Source organism: Microcebus murinus, chromosome 18 (assembly GCF_040939455.1).
Source record: "Microcebus murinus isolate Inina chromosome 18, M.murinus_Inina_mat1.0, whole genome shotgun sequence".
NCBI lineage: Eukaryota > Metazoa > Chordata > Mammalia > Primates > Cheirogaleidae > Microcebus > Microcebus murinus.
Genome location: NC_134121.1, coordinates 13842914 through 13863622, shown reverse-complemented (window position 1 = coordinate 13863622; position 20709 = coordinate 13842914). Strand labels below are relative to the sequence as shown.

The following is a 20709-nucleotide window of genomic DNA, read 5'->3' as shown; positions in this document are numbered from 1 at the left end:
ACGAGAAAATTAATTTCTGCTGTTTGAAGCCCCTAGTTTGTGGTAATTTGTTACAAGAGCCCTGGGAAACTACTATACCGGATAGCAAATGACGTAGAAGGTAGGGGGAAGAAAAAGGAATTCTGCTCTTCCCACTGCACCAGGCAGCACCCGAAGGGATTTCAGGTTTTCTCAAAGACACAGACTCTGGGGTTCTGAGTCAGGTTGCACCTTGGTGGGGAAGCATCATTCTGACCTCATTTAAGCATTTGCATAAAGCAAAAATCAGGTCAGAGGATACAAAGGACAACAGAGAAAAAGGACAGACTGGGGCGAAATAATGGCACCACATGTAACGGAAGATTTGTATCCAGATTACACAAAGAATTCCAACAAATAAATCAGAAAAAGACAAACCAACACACACACACACACACACACACACACACACACACACACACACAGAGGCTATGAATATGCACGCTACGGAAAAGAAAACCTAAATAGCCAATAAACATATGAAAAGATGCTTAACCTCACCAGTAATCAGGCATATGCAAATTAAAACAATGCAAATGCAAATTTAAACCACACACCATCCAACTGTCAAAACTACACAAGTCTGACAATACTGAGAGTGTTCCCTAGAATCCGGGGACACTAGTGGGAACTGGGTGCCATCACCTTGGGAAGCAATTTGACAGTATCTATTGTAGTAAAGCTAGAAATGACCAATTAAATACTTCCTGGTATCTACCCTGGAGAAATCTCACATGTGACACCAGGAGACAGACCAGGCTGCTTACTGCAACAATGTTTATAGTAAGAAAAACCTGGGGGAAAGGCTGACTGGCCATCAATAGGAAATGGATAAATCTGTAGCTTGTTTATATAATGGCAACCATATAATGCTTATAATGAATGAAGTAACAATCACTGCAGACACACAGCAAGGTGCACAAGGATATATCTAGTTAGACAGCATTTAGATAAACTCACCAACTTATAAAACAACACTCTGTATTGTGCACAAATGCATATGTAATGAAAGTACAAAAATATGGAAAGATAAATTGTCTATACTATTAGTCTCTGAAAGGAAAGGAACTGAATGGAACTAAAGAGAATGAAAGGTGCTTCAAATGTATCAGCAATGTTTTCTTATTTTAAAAAAAAAGTCAAAAAGAGAAATGAAAGAGAAAACATGTAAGATAGAACTATCACGTGAAGGAGAATAGCATAAATTCCTAGAGAATGGATAGGTATTCTGAGAATGCAGAGGACAGAGATGGCCACTGGCCCATCTTGGAAGACTTCCTGGAGGAGGCAGCACTGGAGCCTTGAAGTGTTGGGTGGGCAGGATTTGGAGATGGGCCTGAGAATGCCTTCCCTACCACTCGACATCTGCTTTCTTAGACACTCCGGGCCAGCCTCATCTGCTATGTTTATTGAAAAATGTTTTAAACTCTCAAATTTTAACAGAAAAAGTAAATGAGTTAAACACTGTCTTTCAAGATATTGCCTGTACTATTAGATGGCACCTGTGGGTTATCTGATCAACATCCAGAGGCCAGAAACAAAAAAAAACTCTTCCCAGCCTGCCTTGCGGGAGGTTCTGTGTATGATTTGGGCTCTGCAGCGGGGAGAGAGCTAGGGTGTGAGGTGTCCCTTCTCAGGGTGGGCTGTGGTTCCAGATCTGGCTACACCATGGTCAAGTGCTTGCTTCTGCAACTTCACAACTGTGGCAGCCCTTTGAGGCTTGTTCTAAGGGTGGGTTGGGGAGTTTGCTTCTGAAAGCTCAGCCTAGAGCCCTTTCTTCAGCCCTCCCAACTATTCCAAAGGTTACCTAAACTCTCACGAATCCCTTTCTCCTTCAATTAGTGGATTCAGTTCTGTGAAGCCAAGAACCCTGACCTCTGCAAGTTCACCAAATGCTTCTTTGCACCAAGCCTATAATCTTTGATTGCATTGTTTTCTTGTGAGCCCACAGCCCGAGCTCAGATTCCTTACCACTATGATAAAAACCACGCTTGATGGATGATGGGTGAGCCAGTGAATGAATGGGTTTCAAGCATTGATGACATACAGCAGAAGGAAAATTTAGGAAACATTACCCAAAAAGGTAAGAGGCCAGGGTTTGGCAAATTTTTTCTGTAAAGGACCAAACAGGTCCTTTTCGGGTCATATAGATTTTGTCACAATGACTCAACACCACCACTGCCTATGGTAGCATGAAAGCAGCCGTAACAGTACATAAACAGATGGATTTGGCTGTGTGCCAATAAAACTTTATTTACAAAAATAGCTAGCTCACCAGATTCTGTCCCTGGACCATAGTTTGCCAACCACTGCCCACCACAGGCGAAAAATACAATAAACCGGTCACCAGAATGACTCCAACCTGTGGAGAAGTGGGAAGGATCAGCCACACTCTGGCTGGCTGTATCCCACTGCTGGCTGAAGGAGGGAGGAGTCTCACGCAGAGGCTCCATGTTCACACGAGCCTTCTCCCCCAGGCCCCAGCCCCCACCCCGACTTTTCCTTCTCTTACAATGTGCAATCTGGAAACAGCCATAACTGGAGAGTCAGTGCCCACATGTCCTTCACACATTTTTTCACATTTTATCTGAGCCATCTAAGATTCTTCTCTCTCAAATGGCTGAGATACACAGAATTTCCATTTCAGTCTTTAATTAAAATACAATTAAAACGCATATGGAAGTTTAAACTGATCCAGACGTTAGTGTTTGTCTTATAAAATGTCTTGAAACGCTTTGACATACGGTAATAATGGCTAAACAAATTTGGCACTTAAAGGATAACTTCTTCCCCAGAATCACAGAATTTGGAGAGTGTCGCAAATACAAAATGCACCGCAGTTAGTTCCACCTCACATCTCGGCTGGGAGTAAGTGTGGTGCTGGGATCACACGGGCCTTGGCCCGAATTCCATCTCTTCCTTTATCTAGATGAGTGACCATGAGCATGTGACTTGCCTTTCTGAGCCTCCGTTCCCTCAACTTTATTTACTTATGTATTTTTGAGACAGGGTCTCACTCCGTTGCCCAGGCTGGAGTGCTATGGCATCATGATAGCTCACTGCAACCTCCAACTGCTGGCCTCAAGCACTCCTCCCCCCTTGGCCTCTCAAAGTGCTGGGATTACAGGTATGAGCCACCTCGCCCGGCCTCCCTCAACTTCAAATTCGATCAGCATGTGGTTAGCGTGACAAATGAGAAAACCTAAGTGTTTAGCATGGGGCACGGATCCCAGTATGCCCATCTATATAGGACCAGCGCTATGATGATGATGACAACGACAATGATGACAGAGACAGACAGAATGTTGTGAAATGCTATCTTCCAGAGGGTAAATCAGTGGTGAGAACCAAAGCCACATTTAGGGTACTCAACCCCATGTGCTAACTCTGAGGCAGGTCTACAACTTCACAATTCCACCACCTTTCCATGATAATAACTCACGCAAAAATTCCGCCCCAAGACACAAAACACAACAGGATTCACTAGGTGCAAATCCTTAGTGCCAAGAGTCACTGGAAGTCCTCCGCAGTTAATCACCTGTGTGATCAGGGACAAGCCACTTCCCGCCTCTGCACCAGGAAGCGTGGCCCATTCAGTGCTTCTTACACTCGAACGTGCAGGTGAATCACCTGGAGAATCTCGTTCGGGTGCGGATTCTGACCCAGCAGGTCTGGGTGGGACCCACGACCGTGCATCACTGACAAGACCCCAGTGACACGGTGCTGCTGGCCTGGGGACCACACTTGGGGAGTCACTGGTCGCGATGATCTGCTGGCCTCCCCGCTCCCCACTCCCACCCCGAGCCTGGCACACTTGGATCAGAACGCTAACACGTGTCTGCTCACCATTCAGCGCTTTCTCCTCTCCAACCCACTCCCTTCCGTCTTTGGGCTGCCTCCTCTTCCATCCCACACGCAGGTTTGAGGGAGGGGAGGACTCCCGCAGTTCCCAAAGCACCAGTGATAAACTGGCTATTCCCTATCAACAGCGTGCGGTGGGGGAGGGGTGGCGGGAGCACAGATCCCAGGGAATCAAACACCTCTTAGGAACAAATTCTTAGGAACAAATTCTGTTTCTCAGCGTGCAGCCCTCATCCCCACCCCCCACCCCACTCTCCCCAGGAAGCCAGAGATAATACAATGAACACTGAAAAACTCCCACGTCTTGATAGATTTATAACAAAACCATCTCAGCAGGAAAAATTATTCTGGATTAATGCCTCCTACATCCACCTGCTGGCTGGGAGCATTCTTTTCTCAGCCCCCAAAATGTTCCAAAGCCTTTTAGGGCCACTATTCACGCACACTAGGCTCCAGACACCTTCAGAAAAGGCCCGGGGAGGTGATGGCCCAAGTAAAGAACAAGCCTGGGGTGGGGCAGCGCAGAGCCGAATTTCCTAGGGGCAGACAGAGCCTGAGCTGACCCAGGGGGGCTGCCCCACGAGTCTAGGTCCAGGTGCGACGTCTTCCTGTGTGCTCTCCCTAAAGGCCACGCATCACAGGGCAGCTTCTCTGGGAATGTCCCTGCTGGTAAGAAGGTTAACATCACACCTTTCTATTCTGGAGCAGATGGTCAAAACAAAACACCGGGTCCCCAGGGTGCTGGTCTCTCATGGGCCTCAGGGAGCCAGCAGGACCTGTTCCCACAGTGAGACCCAGCCACAGGCCACCCCACACCTGCCCCGCTTACAGGCACTCGCCATCGCCCAGGGCTAGGGCCTGGCACAGGAACACCCTGTAAGTGTGCAGGAATTTGTCTCTGAAATGTCCCGTGGGCAGCGGGCCCCTGGCTGTCGCGTCCGGACTGTGGGCCCAAGCTCTTGCTCCACGGAAAAAAGCCCACATGGGAAATCACACCCTACCACGGGCCAAACCACCTCGCCTATAGTCTCCCCGCCTCCAGGACCTGACGGGAATGCCACGTGGGTTCAGAAAACGGCCGGCCAGCCCAGGGTGTCGCGGTGTTAAACATTCGGCCCAATGCGCCAGCGCGCGAGAGGGTCGTTCCGTTCCAGCTGGCAGGAGCACCCTTGTTCGTGTGTGCCCGGCCTACAGGTCAGCCTGTGTGCCTGGCAGGTCGGGCCCTAACACTACCTCTAAGGTCACACTGGGTCTCTCTGGGCTTTCCAGAGCCCCTCTGACTTCAGAGCTCCCCTTCTGGGCTCCTCAGAAATACCTTCTGTCCAAGATTCCCCCCGGCCCCAAGCACAGGCAGCTGTGGACTGTCCGTTACTTCTGCACGTGTGTCTGGGTGTGTTATTATTTGCAATCATCTATTTTTTTTTATTATGGTAAAATACACATAACATACAATTTACCACCTTAATCGTTTTTAAGCATACAGTTTAAGTACATTCATACCATTGTACAATCATCACCACCATCCACCTCCAGAACTTTTCATTTCCCTCATTGAACCTCTGCACCCATTAAACACTGACTCCCTGTTCCCTTCCCCACCAGCACCCTCCCCCGACCACCATTCTTTTTTCTGTCGCTGTGATTTTGACTATTCTAGGTACATCCTAGAAGTGGAATCAAATAGTATCTGTCCTTTTGTGTCTGGCTTATTTCACTTAGCATAATGTCTTCAAGGTTCATCCAAGTTGTAACACGTCAGAATGTCTTTCCTTTTCAAGGCTGAACAAGATCCCACCGTACGGCGATTTCTTACTCCATTCGTCCACCCTGGGCGTTCTGCACCCGGGCTGCTTCTACTTCTTGGCTACTAAAAATCCCGCTGCCGTGGACATGGGTGTGCAAAATATCTGCCAGTTCCTGCTTTCTATTCTTTTGAGTATATACTCTTTTTAGCTTTCTACTGACAAATAAAATTGGTCAGAAAATTGCTCACAAAGGGTACTGCTCATGGAATTTTCACAAACTGAACACATCCATGTGAATCAGCCCCAGATCGAGAACCAGAAAATCACACTCCCTGGAAGCCCCCTCACGCCACCTGCCCACAGCCACTACCCTCCCCCTCGCCAGGGCAACCAAGGTCCTGGCTGACAACAGCACACCTGAGCTTGGCCTGTTTTTGTGCTTCACATAAATGGGATCATGTACTATGCATCTGGCTGGTTTTACTCAACATTCTGCTTGTGAGGTTCAGCCAACTGTTGCATGTAGTCATAGGTTATTCATACCCCTGTATGGCATTCCGCCATGTGCTACACCACAAGTTATTTTCCTATTCTATTGCTGATGGGTATCTATGGCTAGTGTCCAGTTTAAGACTATTACCTATAGTGTTACTATGAACATTCTAATGCGTGTCTCTTGGTAAGCATATGGGCACATTTCTGATGGGTACATATACCCAGGAGTGGAAATGCTGGACCACAGGGTGGGCACATGTCAGCTTTAGTAGATTCTGCCAAACTGTTTTTCCAAAATGCTTATTACGCTCCAGCCAGCAGATTATTTCGCCTACACTTGATATCTGCCATCTTTTTTTCATATTGGGCAGTCTGGTAGTGCACCTTATGGCTTTAATTTGCATTTCCCTGATGACTAATGAAGCTGAGCCCCTGGTCATATTTATTATTTCCTTTTAGGTTTTAAGCACAGGTCACAAATCCACAATAAGGAGGCAAAGCAGTGATTTCAATGTCTTACCCAGCCAGGTCTCCCCAAGTCTCCCACCCAGTTAGGGCTCAGGATGAAATCCTGGCTTGTACTATGTTACCTAGATAAGTCTAAATCCTCCGCTCACCTGGCCAGGTCGCTGTCATGGGCCCTGGGCTAGATTAGACATGGCTGGTCTGCTCCTCAGTCACTGTGTTTGCTCATAACAACATCCCAAAGACCAGGTCTTTTGCCAAGAGTGCCAGATGTCACAGGGTTGGCAATGACAGATACAAAAAGCCAGCAATGCCATAAATGCAAGTGTGCAATTCTTCAGTCCCTCTTTGGGACACACACCACAAACACCACAGAGAATTCCACAGTCAGTAAAGGACCTAAGAGTAACCCATGCTGGGTCGTGCTTAAGAGTCTCGCCAACCAACTCCCTGAACTAGACCAGATCGTTTGGTCCACCCAAATTCAATTTGATTCTATCTAGAAAATATGTATTGAGGCCCTACTATGTGCCAGGCAGTGAGCTGGATGATGCTAGGGTCACTCACGGACACGGAAGATGGTTTAGCCCTCAGAGAGCTTAGAGTCTACAGGAACATAACTATGACACAGGATGTGGTAAAAATGTCAAAAGTTAAGATATAAACATCACCCAGACAGAACAGAATGAATTTAAAGGAGAGAAAATGACTGGTTACAGAGAATCAAGCAGGCTTCATGGAGAAAGAGGAGTCTGAGATAGACTCGGAACTATAGCTAGGAGATCTGAAGTCAGAAACTGGGAGGTAAGACCCTCCAGAAAGGGAGGAACCGTATAAACTAAAATAAAGAGGGTGGGAAAGTGGAGGTTGGCTAGAGAAAGTTTCCGCTTGGCAGCAGAACAGCAAAAGCAAAACACATGAAGAAAGATACTAACTGATGGGATGAGAAAAAAATTAACCTTTGGTACCATCACCTAGAGGATGACGATTAAAAAAATATTAACCCTTGGATTTGATTTAAAAAAAAAAAAACCCACCAACAAAATTAATAGGCAAAACACACACTAGAAAAATGTATTTGCATCAAAAGGTAGACAAAAAGGATTGTTTACATACATTTTAGCACTCCTCTAAATCTGTGATCCCCAACCCCCGGGCCAAGGCCAGTACCAGTCAGTGGCCTGTTAGGAACCAGGCCACACGGGAGGAGGTGAGTGACCGAGGAGCAAGGGAAGCTTCACCTGTATGTACAGCTGCTCCCCATCACTCGCTCACATCACCGCGTGAACCCCGCCTCCTGTCAGAGCAGCAGGGGCATTACATTCTCATAGGAGCGCGAACCCTGCTGTAAATGGTACATGTGCAGGAGCTAGGTTGCGTGCTCCTTATGAGAATCTGATGCCTGATGCTCTGAGGTGGAGCTGAGGCGGTGATGCTAGCGCTGGGGAGCGGCTGCAAATGCAGATTATCATTAGCAGAGAGGTTTGACTGCACAATAAATGTAATGTGCTTGAATCATCCCAAAACCATCTTCCTGCCCCCTGGTCCATGGAAAAATTGTCTTCCATGAAACCCATCCCTACAGCCAAAAAAAGGTTGGGGGCCGCTGCTCTAAATAATGATATAGCCCTATGTATAATATAGTGATTACTGATCAGAGATTGATGACATATTGCTGAGCAGAAAAGGCAGGTTACCAAACAAAATAAGAGTAAAACGCATGCAAATTATATGTAAATTATACATATATTTACATATATGTAGCATACACAAGACGTCAAGCAAGATGCCTTGAAGAACTTTCATCAAAATGTTAACGATCGGCCGGGCGCGGTGGCTCATGCCTGTAATCCTAGCACTCTGGGAGGCTGAGGCGGGCGGATTGCTCAAGGTCAGGAGTTCGAAACCAGCCTGAGCGAGACCCCGTCTCTACCATAAAAATAGAAAGAAATTAATTGGCCAACTGATATATATAATATAAAAATCAGCAGGGCATGGTGGCTCGTGCCTGTAGTCCCAGCTACTCGGGAGGCTGAGGCAGGAGGATCGCTTGAGACCAGGAGTTTGAGGTTGCTGTGAGCTAGGCTGACACCACGGCACTCATTCTAGCCTGGGCAAGAAAGCGAGACTCTGTCTCAAAAAAAAAAAAAAAAAAATGTTAACGATGATTATTTCTAGGTGGAAAAGGATTACTGAGTACTTTTCTCCTCTTTACATTTTTTTTTACATTGTTTGCTTAAATAATGCATATTATTTTAAATTCAGGGAAAAGGTGATTTGATTTTTTTTTAAATAACATATTCAGCGATTATTCTACCTAGGCATACATAAGCAAAAATTTTTTTACATAATAACAACTATTGTAGGCAACAGTTCAGGGCATTCTCATATATTTCTGGTAGAAACATGATTGCTTTAATCTTTTTGGAGAACAAATTTAAATTTATGCTTATCTTTTAAACAGAAATTTCACCACTAGGAATTTATTATGAGGAAACTGTAAAATTATATAAATATATATCTAGGATATTAATTGTAGAATTTTTTAACAGCACAAAAAGAAAATTTTTAAAAAGATGGAAAAAGTAATGGAAACAACCTAAGTTTCTAACAATAGAGTCTTGGTTAAATAAATTATTCTATACTCATAAAGTAAGATTGTATGAGGCTACTGAAATAATGTTATAGAATATTTAATAACATGGAGAAAGTGTTTCTAATATAGAAAATAAAAGGCCCAGATTACATAATAATATGTAAATATGTAATTGTTTCATTTAAAAATTCATGTACAAAAGAATAGGAAAACATCAGAAGAATGTACACCCAAATGTTATCAGCATTTTCTCTAGATGAAAAGTTTCCAGATTTTTTTCTTTTTCTGTATTTTCTTAAATTTCTAAAATTAACACACACTGTTTTTGGAATCAGAAAGAAAATAAATTTCGGGGATTAAAACCAACATTTTTCTCTCACTTTTCCCTACTTGAGGGTACCATAATCTCCCCCACAATTTACACTCCCAGCAGCACCTCGCTAACCTCTCCCACTGCACAGCCCAGATACTGAGGGTGCTCGTTTGCTTCAAGTGCAGGCGTGGCTGGAAACACCGGCACCCTCCCATAGCCTGCTCCAGCCGAGAACCATCAGAAGAAAGCTCCGGCTTTGCCTGGCCCACAGGATCCTCGCAGATGAGCTTCTTGCCTGACACCATGGCTCCAATAATCTCTCTGCTTCCAGGATATGCTGCGATGCTTCTTCCCAGTCATCCTGCAAGACCATTCCACAGGCCCCCACTCACCTGACCCCTCTCATCTCCCAGGGCCTGAAGTTCAGCTCACTGCCATCAGTCCTCTCCAGGCTGCACAGCTGCCTCCCAGCTCACTCTGGCTGTGGCATCACTGCGGACCCTGCACTGCCAGGTGAGGCTCAATGACACTATACATAGTGCTGATGGAAGTAACAGAGAATAAATGACAACTTTGGCAGATGCAGGTCACATGGGCAGGTGGTGTCGACCTCATGTCGGGAATGAGCATAGGAGGGATCATTTATCCAGCAAACTTGGAAGTAAGCAATGCCAAGTGACAATAAAGAAACGAGCAAAACATGCACTCTACAGTGGCAACAACACAACGAAGTCCCTGACCAAAATCTATTTGTTCTGCTCAACAGAATCCTCTCATCCTCACTCAGAACCTATTCATTCTGAGTTCACATTCAGTTCTGAATAGTTCCTCTATTTCCCCTTCTTGGGGAGGTTAGAGTAAGTAGATTAAGAGCAGAAAATTAGCAAAGAAGAACAAAGACTTATATTAATACAGATGTTCACTACCACTGGAACATCTGGAAAAACCTAGGTACATAGGGGACTGTTTAAATAAATTATGTTACAATCAGTGGCATAATAAGGAATACATACATGCTGATTTGGAAAGATTGTGCAATGTATTAAGTTAAAAAAAAAGCACTTAATTGTGTGCATAGTATGCTTCCAATTGTATAAAAAAATGATATATAATCCTGGAACTTGCATCTAATGTATCTGTAAGCTTTTCCAGAGTGAAATGTTACCTTTTCCAGAGTGAAATGATGATCAGCATAGGATGGAAATTTATATTTTACAGCAGTGTTTGAATTTCTGGCTTTGGAATTTTTACTTTTGAGGTATTTGAAATAATTTTCACTTCCATGGATTATGGCTTGAATTAAAATAACAGTTAAAAAAAAAAGAAAAAAGTAGAGAAGGAAAACTTGTGGAAGCAGAAATGATTGATAACAGGCATCTTGGGAGCAAGAGAAGAGATAAAAGGCAAGTTTCAGAAAGTCAACAGTGCAAAAGAGAGAGAAGGAGGGTGAGAGAAAAATAGAAGTTTGGGACCTGCAAGTTAAATAGGTAAGACCCATTGATTGCTGCTGCTATGACTGTATGATAGAATGATTTTAAATTATGCACCAATGATGCCTCTGAGACATCAAAATAAGATTAGGTTGCATTGAACACTCTTTAAGGAGAGAAACTTAAAACACTAGAAACATTCCCATTTAAGTCAGAATCAAGACAAGGATGCCTGCCATCATCCCTTCTATTTAAAATTGTTCTGGATAGTGTAGCCAATGTAATAAGACAAGAAAAAAGAATGAACAGCAGAAATGTTGGAACAGAAGAGGCAGAATTATTATCATTAAAGATGCTATGACAGCCAGTCTACCCACAAAACCCAGGAAGACACCCCTTCAGTTCAGTGAGCAGACCAAATAAATATGTGAAATCCAATTTCTTTCAAATATACCAACAGCAAAAAATTAGAAAAGATACTGGAAAATGATATCATTCACCATGGCTGAAAACAATTCAAAATGCCCACATACAAACTTAAGAAATATACAGGGACCCACATGAAAAACCACATGGACACCTGATGGACATACTGAAGTTTCAGATAAGAAAATTTAATATTATGAAGATTCCAATTCCCTTAACATTCATCTGTAAAACACAATTTACTTAACACAATTTCAATCAGAAATTAAGTGTTAAGTGTTAAGTTGTTAAGTTAAAACTTAACACAATTTCAATCAGAATCACCATGGAATTTGGTTTTTAAGTTGACCAAATCACCCTAAAATTCATTTGGAAACAAAAAGCAAGAGACCAGCCTAGAAATTTTGTAATCATGGGATTCATGCCCTAAAATAATTAAAATATTAAAACAGTGTGGTACTGGCAAAAGAACACACATGTGTATCATTGGACAGAAAGAACTCCAGAACCAGACCCAAGAATATATGAGAATTAACACATGACAAGGGGAGCATCTTGAACAAGTGAGAGAAAGGACAATATTGTAAGGATGTAAGGTTGGAGTTTTTACACCTTACATTAGACATCAGATCATTTTAGGAATGAATTCAAGATTTAAGTATAAAAAATTAAGCTACGGAAGTGCTAGAATAAACTAAAATGAAGATAATATCTACAACATCCTAAAGAAATGACATCAAAGGCAGAAGTTAAAAATAAAATATTTAGAAATGCCTTCATATAAAAATAAAAAGCATTTTTTACATTGACAAGCACTAGAAGCAAAACTGAGAGGCAAAGGACAAACTGGGGGAAATTGTTTGCAATTGCTATAACAAATAATTTACATCTTTGATATGCAAAGAATGTTCACAAATGAATAACAAAATATTAATACCTCAATGGAAAAAAATGCACAAAGGTCATGAATAAGCAATTCCCAAAAGAAGGAACACAAATGGGTAACAGACATAATTTTTTTAAAGTTCAAACAAATGCATAATTTTAAAACCAAGATGCTATTTCTTACCATTCTAACTGGCAAAGATTTTTTAAAGGACAATACACAGCACCAGTGAGGTTGCAGGGAAACTGCTACTCTTTGGTGCTGCTGATAAAAAACACAAATTAAGTAAAACTTATCTAACAAGCAATTTGCCAATGTGTATAAAAAACTCAAAAGATTTTTAAATGCATATACCCTCTGATCCACCAACTGTGGTCTAAGAATTTATCCCAAAGAAAGACCTAAACAGAGGTTTAGCTCCAAGGATGTGGCTCTCTGCGCCACTGGTAAGAGGGAAAAACTGGAAATGACCTTCAGATCCAACAGGGGGGAGCTTGTCAGAATTTGTGATACATTCGTGTACCTAAATGCTAAGTAATCATGAGAATTATGTTGCAGCAAGAGTCAAGATATCAGTAAGTTTGAAAAAACAGGTTACAAAATAGTATATGTTTGAACGTAAAACCCCACTTTTAGACATCGAATGTACGTATGCATTAAAAGGTAAAACAACTATACATATAAAAATGTATATACACCAGAAGTTTTTGTGGATAATTGGATATAATGGGTGTTTTATTTTTCTTTTAACTTGTCCGCAATTTTCTAAACATTTTTAAATGAATATACTTCTGAAATAAGAAAACTATTTCTAAAGCTTGACTACACCCATGTTGACAGCGGCATTATTCACAATAGTGTAGAAGTGGAAGCAACCTAAATGTCCATGGATAAACAAAATGTGGTATATCCATACAATGGAATATTATTCAGCCTTTAAAGAAAAAAAAAGGAAATCCTGACACATGCTACAACTTGGATGAACCATGAAGACATTATGCTAAGTGAAATAAGCCAATTACAAAAGGACAAATATTTTATGATTCCAATTACCTGAGGTACCTAGTAAAATTCACAGAGACAGAAAGTAGATTAAAGGTTACTAGAGGCTGGGGGAGGAGGGAGTTGCTTAATGCATAGAGTTTCAATTTGGGAAGATGAAAACGTTCTGGGGATGAATGGTGGTGATGGTTGCACAACAACATGAACACACTTAATGCCACTGAGCTGTACACACAAAAATGGGTAATGTAGGATCTTCATCACCCGGTCCTAGTTTAATGTTAGCCGGGCATGGTGGCACACACCGGTAGTCCCTGCTACTTGGGAGGCTGAGGCAGGAGGATATCCCCTGAGCTCAAGAGTTCAAGGCTGTAATGTGCTATGATCACACCTGTGAATAGCCACTGCACTCCAGCCTGGACAACACCGTGAGACTCTACCTCTAAAAAAAAAAAATAGTTAAGATGGTAAATTTTATCTTACGCATATTTTACCACAATTTAAAAAATAATAATAATAAAGCTTGACACACAGCAATGTGTCAATTTTTAAAGTTTGGAGGAGGAAAAGCCACTTAAGAGGAACAGCTCATTCTCTGATAATGCCAAACAAATGAGGTGTTATTGTAGAAAGTGAGACATAACTGGCACTCCAGGGACCTTGCATTTGGCACTGCTGAGTCCCCTGCCTGGCAGCCAGTGCCCTTCCCAGGCTGGCTCTTCTTCAATCCATCTCCCTATGGCCGGCTTCACACGCCCCCAGTTCCCTGCTGGGCCAGGCAGAGGGTCCCGCTGGAGAGTATGGGGAGGCACAGGGGGACTGCCCGGCTCCTGCCCTCCTCCTCCCGGCCGGCAGCACTCTGGGGACAGGACGCACCCCCAGAGCGGCTGAACCTCCTCGAGGCCCCGCCAGCCTCCCTGCCCCCTTCCCTTGGCTCTCAGTCCATAGGAGCATTTGACTTTCTAATTCTCCCCTCCTCACAACAAAAAGCTAAATGTTCCCCAGGCACTTGGCCTGCTTTCCGTACCCAAGCAGAGACATGGCCAGAAAAGGCAGGCAGCAAGAAGCCAGCCTTAGCAAGGTCTCCCGAGCAGCTGCGCCTCGTGCAATCTCGGGCTTCATAAACCAGCGTCCATATCCCCATCTTCCCTAAAAAAAAAGACCAGACGCACAAAGAAAAGTGAGAAAGAGTAAGTTTGGTAGCCTGGTCCTACCAAAGGTGATCGACGCTGGAAGCTGGGAGGAGAAAGCTGTTAGCTCCATCCTCTGCTCACACACCCATGGCCTGGGCTGTGGCCTCGGCCTCTCCCACCGTGTCCTCAAATGCCCATCTCCCCGCCCAGCCTCAAAGACAAGGACAGGCACGTGAGCTTCAGGACTGCTGGGGCACAGAAGCGAGCAGTGTTAATTTTTGCTTAGTAACTATGCCAATGTGTCCAAATAGCTTTGTTAGTGTTAAAGCACACACACAAACAACAAAAACAACACTGTTTGGCCACTCTAACAAGTCCTCGCCAGAAACTGCAGGAGGCTGGTAGCGGGAGCCAGGTTGTAAAAGGGAGATGAAACCCCCAGCTGGAAAAAGGCGATCCCAGGCAAAGCCCCGTCCCCAGTGCTGCGGGTTTCAAGGTCCCAGAGTGGCCTTTGCAGGAAGGGGAGGAACAGGGCAGGGGTTCTCAGAAGGGGCAATTAACACTTAGGCTCCAACCAGCAGCAAGAAACCTATGGGGGACCCAGGGCAGGGAACAGCTGCGGGAGGCTTCTGGCACAACTTGCGCATCATCAACAAGAAATCCTCATCATCCAAGACATTGCTCTAATGTGTTTATCCAGGTATAAAAAGCAGAAATGGGACAGCAGCCAAAACATATGCCGTTAATTTAATCATAAAGTTAGAGTGCAAAGCGGGCTCCTCGTGTCTGGTTTTCTCAGTTCTCCACAATGTGGGGGAGTCTGCACCCTGGGCTGGGGGTACAGCCTCCACCACAGTCGCCAGCACTCTGATGGCAGCCACCCAAGGCACAGGCGTGAGGCTGCGGAGAAATTAATCAGTAAACTCAACCGTTTAAATAGTTCAGACACATCGCGCTTTGCAGGGGGAACAGGTGCGAGGGTTTCGTGACGGCCGGCCACGAGGAAGCAGGAGAGAGGTGGTTTCTCTGTACTTGGAATGGTTCAAACTCTTGATCCTGGAAGGAGAAGAACAGATTTTTCAACCCTGAGGTCCTCCACACACGCTTCCAGCCAGCTCGGAAATGGTTACTGTGGCTCAGCCGGGCTGCCAGCCCTGTCTGAAAACCCACAACCTGCAAAGAAGATAATTGAAGCAGAAAAATCCTCCATCTGCGGCATCTGAATATGTTCCAGGCTTCCGGGTCTGCCCCGAGGTCTCGGTCCTCAAATGCACAACCCAGCGGGGAGTGGGTAGGGTTGGACTCAGAGCTCACCCAGCCCTCTGTCTGTGGCACCTATTTATTATATGTCGCTGGGGTGCCAGGAGCTCCAGAGAATGCAGAAACTCAGCTGGAAGGGACCCCAGAGGACATCTAAGGCCAATCCCTCTTTTCGTAAGAAGGAGACTGAGGCCCAGAGAGGGGAAGAGACTGGCCCAAGACTGCCTAGTGAGCTAGTGACAAAGCCAGACCCCAGACCCAAAACCCCTGACCCCCACTCACTGGGGATCCCTCCAAATCTTTAAGAGAAGGACAACAGGAAATTGCAAGTCATGAAAGAGGTAGCCAAAACACCCTTGAAGCCAACTATAGATGGACACCCACCCGGGCACCCACAGACCCCTCGGCACTGCCGTGGAGAGCTGGTCCTCTTTGCTTCTAGTCCCTCCCTTCCTCGTGGGGGTGGCTTGTGCACCCCCAATGCAGCTTGCTGGAGCCAGGGTGCTGGCCTACCCATTCCAGCACAGCAGTGTGGCCCTCAGCTCTGGGCATGGCAGCCCTGCAGTCCACAGCCTCTGAGGAGGAGGGACAGCAGCAGGGAGCATGGGACAACGTGGCTCCACCCAGCCTCCTGGTCAAGCTGGGGCATCCACATCAGCTCCTGAGTAGACCTCAAGCTCCCAGAGGGCAGAATGCCCAAGGAGCCACCCTTGTTCCCTGGGAACCTCACGACTCCTAAGCCTTGGGCCTTTGAGGCCACACCCCTAGTTTCTGAGGAGTGGCTCAGACACACCACAATATCCCTGGACCCCAGAACTGAGTTTGAGGATGACATGGCCATAGACATGGCCATAGGCCAGGAGCACTTGGGGAGGACCCTCCTATTCTGTATTCTGCAAAGTCACAGTCCTCAAACAGGGTCAACTCTTAGGAAACACGAGTCTGGCTTAACGTAAAAGCCACTGAGCAAACGAAAGGGCAGCTGTCTGGAGGGAAAAGCTGCTAACTCTGCCTCCCCAGCTCGATTTAATCCTCTGGGGGTTGTGCAAAAGAACTCCTGGAGGGAGCACTATGGGCGGCTTCCCACGCAGGGCACATCCCTCCCCTCGCAGCCCCAGGACTCGGGCAAGTAGGAGGCAGCGCCCGCTTCAGACCCTCCCCACCTGCTGCCTCCTTGCCTCAGTCTCCCCCTCCTCAGCTCCACTGAGCAACCAGGTGATCCTTTACAGCGCAAGCCAGTCATGGTCCTCTCCTACTTCTTCCTGCTGTCATCAAGATGCAGTCCACATGCTAGACCAGGCCGACCAGGACTTACAGGATCGAACCCCACCCCACTCTCCAGCCTCACCTCTGACCCCTGGCATGGGGCGCTCCAGACACTCTCTGGGTCCTCGACTGCCCCCAACTCTCTGTCTGTTGTCCCTATGCTACATGTCCCCTCCCATCCCCCCACCCCCCCCCACCCCCCGCGGAATGCTCCTGACCCCCTGCCTGACCCCAGACCACCTGGCCAATTCCCCCTCGTCCCTATGGTGCATTGGGTGGAAGGAGGCTCCAGGACGGCCTGGGCTGGAATCCTGAGTCTGCCACCGAGGCGCTCACTGTGTAACCTCGGCCAGGCCTCTTAATCTTCCTGAGTTTCCTTCCCCGCGCCTCTGCATGGGAGTGACGACTTGACCTCACAGAGTCAGGGTGGGGATGAGATGAGCCAATGTGTGCAAAGAACATCACGCGGCACCAGGCACGTAGGAGGCGGCCGACGAATGCCAGCTGTGGTGGTGACGATGACGGTGAAGCTGACGGCGATGATCAACGAGGAAGGGGAAAGTGACGATGATGACGATGACGACGATGACAGCCACCATGACGATGACAACAATGACGGCGATGATGACCGCCAGCGTGGTGGCGATGATGCTGCTGGTGATGAGGACAGCGATGACGGCCCTGAAGGCGATGGCTGTGAGCATGGCGATGACGGTGACAGTGATGGCGGTTATGAAGGCGCGCGTGGTGATGACCTGTTTGATAGTGATTTCCCTTCCTCCAGGAAGCCTTCCTTGCTCCTCCTGCCTCACAGCTTGCTCAGGTGCCTCTCCCGCTGCGTCCACAGCACCTACTCTGGCCCTCCCGTGGCAGGGACAGCCCTGCGCTGTGGCTGCTGGTGTGCGTCCCCCCCCCAGAGCGAGCGCCCCGAGGGCAGGACCCCCATGGTGGTCTCCATGGTATTTTCATCATCTAGCATAGAGACCAGCATGAGAACGATGCTTAAGGAATTCCAGATGAATTATTTTAATACTTGTTTTTACTTATGAAGACACCGTGACAACTTACCCGCCCTACACCTACTTCCACTTGCTACTGTTAAGAAAAATCCCTCATAAGAAGAATATAGAAAATCGTAATTTTTTTTTTTTTTGGAAATGAGTAACAAATGGGATGCGACCTGGTTTTTATGAAATGGCTTTAATAAATTATCAGCGGAAGCAGAAATGAATCTCACTTAGACTCTACAGCTTCCGGCAGGAGACCACCTGGGAGACTCTTGCAAAGAGCCCTGACTTGCAAACCCCATGTGTGGGGCAGGGAGAGGCAGGGAGGAGGAGAGTGGTGAGAAGAGGAGAGAGTTTCCCTCAAGTGTGCCCCTCTGTCTGCCCAGGAGAACCTGAGCTACGAGAACTGGGGCTTTTGTCTAGCTTGCTCACTGCTGAGTCTCTAGCACCTTGAACGTGCCTGGCACATAGTAGATGCTCAAAACCTATTTGTTGATGGGCTAAATGAAAACAGCCATAAGAGCCGCTACCATCTGAGTGTTGTGTAGGCCACTGTGCTCAGTCCTCTCCCACGTGTCACTTTTGTGATTTCCATCTCACAGATATGAGGTCACTGTGGCTACAGCCCTGTGGCCCCTGTTCTGTAGACTCAGGAACTGAGGTGCTGTCGCAGAGAACCTCACTACTGCCAACAACCACGCCCCACTTCCTTTTAGTTACAGGACACAGGGCCACCCAGCTAGAGGCCACACTTCCCAGGATACCTTGCAGCTAGGTGCAGCCACGCCATGAATTCGAGGTGGTGGAATGTGAGTGGAAATAACGTGTGCAACTTCCACCTCACTTCCTTGGAAGAAATTACTCTCCGTCCCCTTCCTCTCTTTCCCTCTTCTGGCAGGTTGGAGTGAGGACAGGGTGCTGGAGCACCTGCTTCTACCATGAAGATGAGGACAACGCCCCAGAGGGCGGTGGAACAAAACAGAAGGCTGGTCCTGTCCCGGATGGTGCCATGGAAGGCAGCTGCCTCCTCACCCAGCTCACCCTCCCCTCCCAGCCACGAAGTGAGAGAAAGAAGCACCCTCCCCGCTTGAGCCCATGTGTCCTGAGGTCTCTGTGTGGCAGTAAATAAGCCAACGGCTACCAGGAGGTCCTTGCCCAAGTCACACCGCACATTTCATTCGTTTGTTTCTAAAAGCATCCTGGTACAAGGGGGCCGGGCTGCTGGCTCACTCTTGCTGCTCTAAGTATCAGCAAGAAGTGTTAGAAGTGGCGAAGAACAAGACCGAAGCTAAACTGGTCCACGGGAAGCCTGGGGAAGGAGCTGCAGAATGTCAGAGCTGTCCTTCCACCAACGGCTCTGGAGTGTGGCAGGAAAAGGGACCCACCGGTGGCTCAAGGGACACTGCTCTCCAGATGAAAATCCCCTGCAACGAGCCATCCCACACACCACCAAGGACCACCCTGTGACAGCGTCTTGTGGAAACAACACTCTGGTGGCTGTTTCTGCACTGGAATGATGACACTCTGGGGTTCGGGTTCCCTCCCCCACAAAATGACTAGACAGAGCAGCTTCTTTTTTATTCCAATCATCCTGTGCCCTTGTGGAAATATTCTCTTGCTATCCCCAGCGTGTTCATGAAGGCTACAAGTATCTCTTATCTCCTGCAATACAGGTGCTCCTGAAAAGTTAACAGTGCTGCGTATTTCTGCAACCCCCATCCTTTTAGAAATGGATTTGGTGCGTTTTCCGTCTAAAGGAGTGCCGCCATGAATCTTTACGTGAAAGTGGACCACCACCACCACTGTAGATGCTTTTTAAGTATTCCCTTCCCTAGCCCGGTGGCTCTTCATCAGCCACTCTGCAGTTCCTCAATGTGCCCCTCAAAGGCCGGGGCCCAGAAGCAAGTGCCACATTGTAAGTATATCTGTCTCTCCTGGAGGAGGTGGAGGCCCTCGTCTCTGTGCCAGTGAGGCTAGTGTGTCTCTAGACACTGGACAGCTATGACGACTGAAGATTACATTAGCCACACAGGATGGCTGACTCAACTGAAATCCTCCCTTCAACTAAAACCCTTAAGTCTCTACGTGCCAAGTAACAGAAAACTTGACCCAAAATGGCTTAAATTATACGGGCTCGGGCAGCTGAAGGTCTAGAGGCAGAGCTGGCTCCATTCGGGGATGTGATGGAGGATTTCGTTTCTTCCATCTGTCCTCTGGCCTCCGTGGTGTCAGTAACCTAACCGCGAGTGTCCCTCATGGTTGTAAAATGGATGCGGCAGTTCCAGGCTTTGTATCCACACACACCACACCATCCAAAAGAAAGAAGGCTGGTGTCCGGAATCTCCCTCAGAAAAGTTAGGGGCCTTATGTACAAAAGCCATCAGCCAATGTCCCCTCATGCCTCATGAGTCCAAACCAGGTTACAAGTCCATTCCTGATCCAACTCCTATAGCCAGGGAAATGCTGTGTATCGATCAATCATGTGGCAAGGAGGATGGAATCATCCCGATTAGATTACACAAGCCACGGACAATGCCCCGAGGCCAAGGGCAGGACCCTGAGGAGCAGGGGTGGAATGCATATGGGGAGACGATCAGCGTCCCCTGAAACCCCTGTCTGCAGACAGCCATGATGACTGAAGATCGTATCAGCTTCCTGTGGCAGCCACACCCCACGGCTAACTCATAGAAATCCTCCCTTTAACTAAAATCCTGAAGTCTCTCTGATGACATAAGCATCTACTACACTGTGATGGTACAATCCATGTCTCAGACCCATGGAAAGGATTTCAGACTTATCCCCCCAA

General features: G+C 46.6%; 1 protein-coding gene across 1 annotated transcript in view; it reads right to left on the bottom strand.

Moving 5' to 3' along the window:
• Nucleotides 1-20709, bottom strand: part of NTN1 (netrin 1) — a 185954-nt gene that overhangs the window by 112829 nt on the left and 52416 nt on the right. The gene's annotated exons all lie outside the window — the stretch shown is intronic.